Below are 7,300 nucleotides of genomic sequence, written 5' to 3' on the forward strand. Positions count from 1 at the left end.
CAGTCCTCTGCTGTGTGAAGCCTTGAAGTGATGAAAGCTTTCATTTCTAGCCAAGTGATGACCCAGTGATGTTTTTTCGTATGTATACCTAAAAAACTCAATTTTGCCTCCTTCTTATTTTGAGTACTTCTTATTTTATATCTCAAACTTACAAGGAATTAATTTCCCCTTTAAGGCTGGCTGAATTGCTAACTGGGCTGCAACTGGCAGGTGTCTCAGGCTGATCCAGTGGTATCATTTCAGATGAACGCAAAGCCAGTAGATGTGAGGACTCTCCCAAAGGCACGGGTGCTTACAGGTTAACATCTCATTTACCCTCGTTCATTGGTCTCCATTGACCAGAGGGAGAATCTGGGAGCAAAGTCATTATAGCAGTTGGGATGTGAATGTATGGAAAGGGAGGGTGAGGAAGAAGGCTCTTATAGAGCTCTGACTTTCAGGGCACTACAGGGCACAGCAGCCAGGGCCCAAACACTCAACAGGGAGTCCCTCCTTCTTAGCCTGACCCAAGGCTGTGTGATGCTCCCGCTCTGTCCTCCAGCCCTTCGCAAAGGCTCTCGAGTCTTTCATCATGCACATCAAAAGGAATTCTAGAAGAAACAGCTGCAAAAAAAAAATCTAAACATAAATCCCACCATGTCAGGGACTTTGCATCAAGCCGGGGGAGAGTAGGCTTCTTTGATTTCCTTGGGCATGGAGGTGGCCTCAGAAGTCAGCATGGAGTGAGTGGGAAAGGATGACAGTGAGACAACGAAACCAAACAGATAAAATAGCCTCACATGCAATCTGGTGAAAAAGTTTCAGGTTTCCATAGCATCCACCAGCAACTCTGTCACCATCCTCCTTAGGACAGACTTTTGAATTCTAGCACAAATAGCCCTTCTTTGGTTAGGCAGCTACTTTTGTAAAACTTCTGTGCAATAAGCCATCCCCATAAATTCATTTCACTTTTTTTTATCTTTCCAGCTGAATGGTTTGGCAAGAAGTGACCTACTTAAAAATGAACTTGTCACACGCATGAGTTTAGAACTTGAGTTTTAAAAAATGAACATGTTATAAGATTCAAAACTGGAAGAGAAGACAGCCAAGCCATAGAAAGATATTTTACTTCAAGTGATTATCGAAGCAGCCTGAAAGACTGTCCTTGCTGTTTTCTCCCTTTCTCTACTTGTTTTACTGCTTTACTTGAGCATCTGAACTCCTTAGATCTCCCACTGATTTCATCCTCGGGCAATTTCTTTTTCTTTACTTCACTTTTATCTCACTGTTCACGATGCTACATCCAAGACTAAGTTCATGGATGTTTGTTCCAGAAATGCCAACTTGTTGTTACAAGTTGTGGCACAGGGTTTCGTACATGGATTAAGGATTTAGAATGAAGTCTCCTAAAAATTGTGGAGTAAAGAAAAAGCAGAAAAGTCATAAAGAAAATTTTTGAGGACTTCAAATACTTCTGGAGATGTTGTGAACTTCTGACGAAGACATGTGAGGACAGAGAGGGATACACTGAGATGCAACAAGTGCAAATAACGAAGAAGAGAAGTGTTATTATGGATTTGTAAAAGCTGTTTTACATAACTACTAAAAACCCAGTAGTTGTAGTAATATTAGCATTCATTTAAATTTTGCTGCAACTATACCCTTTTATCCTGATGATTTCTGAATCTATTTTTCAGATGTGCTGCATTAGTGAGAAAAATATTAATATTCAGTGAAGATATAGCTATATAAATTATCTAGTTTCTAAAACAGAGTAAAAAAGAGGATGATTCACCAGTGTTTGATCCCAAGTTAAGAAACTGTTTCAATTAAGGGCAGATAGTAGTAGTAGCAGTCATGAGCAGCATTAATCCCTTTCTGACGAAGACATGTGAGGACAGAGAGGGATACACTGAGATGCAACAAGTGCAAATAACGAAGAAGAGAAGTGTTATTATGGATTTGTAAAAGCTGTTTTACATAACTACTAAAAACCCAGTAGTTGTAGTAATATTAGCATTCATTTAAATTTTGCTGCAACTATACCCTTTTATCCTGATGATTTCTGAATCTATTTTTCAGATGTGCTGCATTAGTGAGAAAAATATTAATATTCAGTGAAGATATAGCTATATAAATTATCTAGTTTCTAAAACAGAGTAAAAAAGAGGATGATTCACCAGTGTTTGATCCCAGGTTAAGAAACTGTTTCAATTAAGGGCAGATAGTAGCAGTCATGAGCAGCATTAATCCCTTTCTGCTGTTGCGATGAACACTGGGAAATCCTGGGGGGCGGGGATCGGCAGAAGGACCCAGTGCAAAATAAGCCTCATCCTCCCTGTAGGAGAAGGTCTGGAAGTAGGTGCGGGAGGCAAGGCTACCCAGCCTCTCACCCAGGATCTGAGGGCTGCTGTTGCACATGTCAAAGGGATAGAAAAAGGAGGAAAAAAAGTGGAACAGCCATGTGTCCATCGCTTTCCCAGAAAGCCAAGAAGTGCTAGTGTGTATTCCCATGGTACGGGACTGGGGTCGTTCCTCCTCCTAGGCACTCACGCCAGCATGACTGTCCTCCTCCACCGCCGCCGTCTGTGATGGGAGCCAGCCGGCACTCTGTGCAACGAGGACAGGTTCTGGTGGCAGGATCAGATAGATACTCGGGTGTTGAAAACAGGCTAAGGGCCTGGCTTTGGTGATCCATCTGCAAAATTTAATAAGACCAAGGCCAGTCTTTGAGGGGTCTCCGAGAAAAGATTGTTATTCCTACAGCAAAGCTTTATGGAAGGTGTGCTAGGGCTAGATTAAAAGTCAGCTTTTTGCTTTCATGTGTTGATGAAGTAAGTTTAAACCTTCCCTTTATCCTCACAGGTCACTGTGAGGTAGCTTTCAAATAAGCTTGGATAACTGAAGCAAAAAGCTTTAGAGAGAGAGCTCCAGACTCAGAAGGTTCAGTTTGAATCAAATCAACTGATTTATAAATATATTTGTAATCTAATAAGTATTCAGGAGACAAACAGGGTCTCTGTTTGCATCAGAACAAAGCGATGTCAGCAGTTTTCTTCCAAGAGTGATGAACTTGGTTAATCTGAAGCATCTGCTCCCTGGCTGCTCTGAGTCCTTCACATTGCGAGGACAGTTCACATTGCAGTTTTTTCTGATCAAGCTCAGATCAGCAATGCTCACAATCTGCCTCAGCTTCTGGAAATATTTTCTGCCACATTTTGTGGTTGCCCCTGGCCATTCTGCTGGTGATGGCAAATGTGGAAAAAAAAATGGGTTCATGCTTAAAAGAGACAGACACTGTCTCTGTGAGGTGAATACCATTCCGGTTTTGCTATTAAAATGTATTGTTAGAATGTCACTCACTGTCGGGTTTTTTTTTTTATAAAAATGAGTAAATATTGCATCTTCCACATTTCGTGTGAAAACTGTTTGGAGAGTTATGGTAAGGCATCTCCAAGTAACTGCAAGTCTGGATCTTCTCACTTTTGTTTTGAATGAATACAGATCTAGAAATGCCAGAGAAGCTTTGGCAGATGCTCAGCCCCTGGGCTCAGAAGGGGAGCAGGCATCTCTGGGCAGCCAGGCAGCCACCTTCCCGCCCTCTCCTTGCCAGCTTCCCCACACCTTTTGCAAATGTAGAGGTGGTTCTGCACGGCTTTGCTTCTCTGAGACCTCCAAAGGGTTGAGAGCAAAGGCTCTTTCTCCTCCAAGGACATGCTTTCTCGAGTAGCTCGAGGAGCCTGACAGGACTGCGTTTATTCCTCTTGCAGCTGATTGCCTATAGAGTTACTAGGCTGGGAAGAAAGCCTTGACTGCAGTATGTACATTATATGCTTACATTCAGTATCTTACTACTCTGCCATTTATTTTCATTTCACTTGGTCCTGTATGCCTAAATTAGTGTGGCCAAAAATGGACCTCAAATCAAGGTTAAAGAAGCCCACTCCAGGTAAGATGCAAGTGATACTTGGTGGGATGGAGAACAGCAATGGGAGCATAAAAGATGACAAAGATCAGAAGAGTGGGGAAACACCTAACTTTTCTTTTCAAAATGAGAACCAAAGACCAACATTGCATTTCCAGCTCTTACCTGCCTGGCCTGCCCAGGAAAGGGCATTCATTCCTGTGGCATGTGGATCTCGCTGCTCCCCTTCTCGCCTGCCTGTGAGCACAATATAATTGAACCTATAATGTTGGGCTTCACAAGTAGAATAATAATCTCTCGCTCTTTATGGATGGAGGGGAGGGGAAAGAGGGAGAGATGTGCATAATGATCACATATGCTTCACATGCATCAATATGTACAAGCATATGCTCTGAAAATGTAAACCTTCATTAAAGTGGAAGATTAAAGATGACAAACTTGCAATATAAAATTTAAAATACAGGTGAAAGAGTGATTCACTAACCTGGCCATACTTAATTACAAAATCAGGATGCTGTTGTGAGTTCTGCTAATTTTTCCAATACTACTTGGATGCTTTGCCAATAAATAATCTTACGGTGTCAAAATTAATCACTGTGTTACAAAGACTCCTCATCTGTGATCGAAATAATTCTATTTCCCCTGGAATCACATACCTATGAAAAATTTAAGAGGTCTTCAGTCATGGTCTCTCTTTTCAATATTTATAAAGTCGTGTCTTTGAATAAGAACATTTCCAGTGTTCTTGTCACGCTAGAAATCGGAGCTGAGGTCCAGAATATTTACAGACAGGATTACTGTGCTTAGGTAGACTGCATCTCATCCCTAATTTTTTGAAATTATATAAATTAACTGTTCTGGGGCTGTCTCTGTATTTGTAGATCTCTGGTAAAGGGATGAAAAGAGATCTCAATATATATGAGAATCAGGCTCTAGGTTTAAGCATATAGCATATAATTATAGCATAAGGCCATTGAAGAACAACGCCAGATGCATTCATTTCATGTCAAGTGTTCTGAAATTGTGTATACTTGAACAATGCAGATCTGCATTCTGCACAAAATCTTATGCGGTCACATATAATTTGCCATTTTCCCACAGCACATTAGCTCTTTGTTGATGGTATACGAAGCACTTGATAACCATGTAGCAGCCAACGTGTCTTATCATAAAACTATTGGACTTTTTTCTGGAAATCAAAACATCATCATGAAATTCAACTAAACATTTCACAAGGATCATCAGACAGGATGTACCATATTAAGCCCATTGAAAAAGCAGTTCTTGGCGGTATGTTTCACAGGCAATTGCTTCCCAAATAGTTTTCCATTACTGTTGAGATTCTAGCCACAACAAGCGCATTTAATCCGGTTCCTAAACTCAATTAGGGAAATGTCTGTATAAGAACTCTAAAAATGCCTTTCTCTGCCACTTCCAGAGGAAAAATCTGCTCCTATTTGGGTTACTTTGGGTCTAATGATGTTTCATGGTCATGAACAAAAATATTCACACTAGTTGTTAGAAATCACATGGTCTAAGTGTAACAGGAGGGTGGGATCTGTGCCCTGAGCATGGACAGAGCAGGGATACTCAACATACGCACCTTGTACCCACTCTCTCTCTCACACATACCTATTTGCAAAGTAACTCATAGATATAAAGCTACCAATATCTTTAAAAAACATTTTCTTCTACGTCTGAGGCAGAGGCAGGCTTTGGTATAATTGAGAGGTTTTTTCATTTGTGCACAAAGGACATTTTACCACTCTTTAATGCATGCCTAGGGCCGGGACCAGGCAGCACAAAGGCAGGAGCTTCAGCTGCTTCCAGGTCAAGATGCAGCTCTTGGTTGCCTATTTGAGCCATTTCTCTCCTCTCCATGTGAAAAAATGAACTCAGAAAGTCTCCCTAGGAATCAGTTTTGCTCATTAGCCGTGAAATCTGCTCGCTTCCTGAAAAGCCCATAGTGTAATGTCCAGGTATTGCAGGTCAAAGAAAGCAGTCAATTTATTTCAGAAACTGAGAAAGAGAAAAGTGAGCTTGACCTATTAGTAATTTTTTCCCTCCCACCCAAACTATTAGGTAAGTCTCAGCTGAAGTACTTGAATTCATTAAAATTTCTGAAGAATAGGAAGGACCACTTTTTAATTTTCCATCTCTTGCTCTCTCAAAAATGAAAATCCCTGTAATTTCATAGGTCAAGCTATGATTACATCCATTTTGATAAAGCACTGAATTACAGAACAGATGGGACTTTTCACTTCAAATTTATCATACTTATCATACTTACCATACTTACCACGGACTCCTGGATGATAGAATCGACTTCAGAGGAAGCTGGCAGTTCTCAGGATTTCTGTAAAACATGAGCTTCATTGACACTCGTAGGATTGGCAAGCCTGGTTTGATGTATCTGACCTTCTGCTCTGTTGTCCATAAACAGAAATGGTGTAATGAAAAGCCACAAGAAAACAATTTTCCTTCAAGGGTCTTCAAAGTTCACGCATCAAAAGGAATGCTGCAAAGCCGCAGCACAAAAATCCAACGGTTTGGGTTCCCCGAGTCACTAACCGATGTCATTTCTGCCAGCTTGTTGATCAGCAGAACGAGGAGCAGTCACACCACCCACGCCGCTCGAGGTCTCCGCAGAGGTGCCCACAGCAGGTGCTTGGGCTGCACGAAGGCGCTTGGTGGTCTCCTCCAAACCACTCTTTCTCAACCTCCCTCTTGAGCACCCTGTGTTGACTTCAGAGGGACCCTCAGATCACTGGGCCACAATCTTTCTTATGCATGGGGTCTTACAGACAAAGTGTAGACATCCCCAAGAGTCAGAGAGGCTCATGACTGGCTGTACTTTGGGGAATAGGAATAATTTGGGGCCTGAGGAGAATTTTTGGTTAACAGGGAGGGCTGGTATTAATTGTGCCTTTATTTAGCAAACAAGGTGCCAGGTTGCCCTTGGATCCACAGTTATACACCAACTAATGGTCCATGGAGGGAGGTTTACCACCGTCAGCTAGGCCACCTTAATGGTCGCATCCTAGAGCAAGCAGAGGGGTGGTACCATGGAGCTGATCCCAGCTCCTGAGCAATCTCTTCTTTCTTGAAAGAACACAGGCGCTGAGAGACCATCAAGGTTAACTGAGAAGCATCGTCTGCAACTGACTTTGGAGAAATAGGTTGGAACAACTACGAAATGGAAGAGAACCTAAAGAGCCACCTCAGCCGAATGCCCGCAGTGACGCAAAGCTGTCATAGGGGAAGGATGAAGGCAGAGATGTGGTGCTGGAGAGCTCGGCTCATGTCCCGTGAAGGCATTCGCCCCGTCAGAGCGGCCAGCCCAGCCCTGCCTGCTCGCTGCCCCGCACCGGCAGCCCCCCGGCGGGAACGCACGCC

This window comes from Egretta garzetta, unplaced genomic scaffold (assembly GCF_000687185.1).
Source record: "Egretta garzetta isolate BGI_Z169 unplaced genomic scaffold, ASM68718v1 scaffold30, whole genome shotgun sequence".
Lineage (NCBI taxonomy): Eukaryota > Metazoa > Chordata > Aves > Pelecaniformes > Ardeidae > Egretta > Egretta garzetta.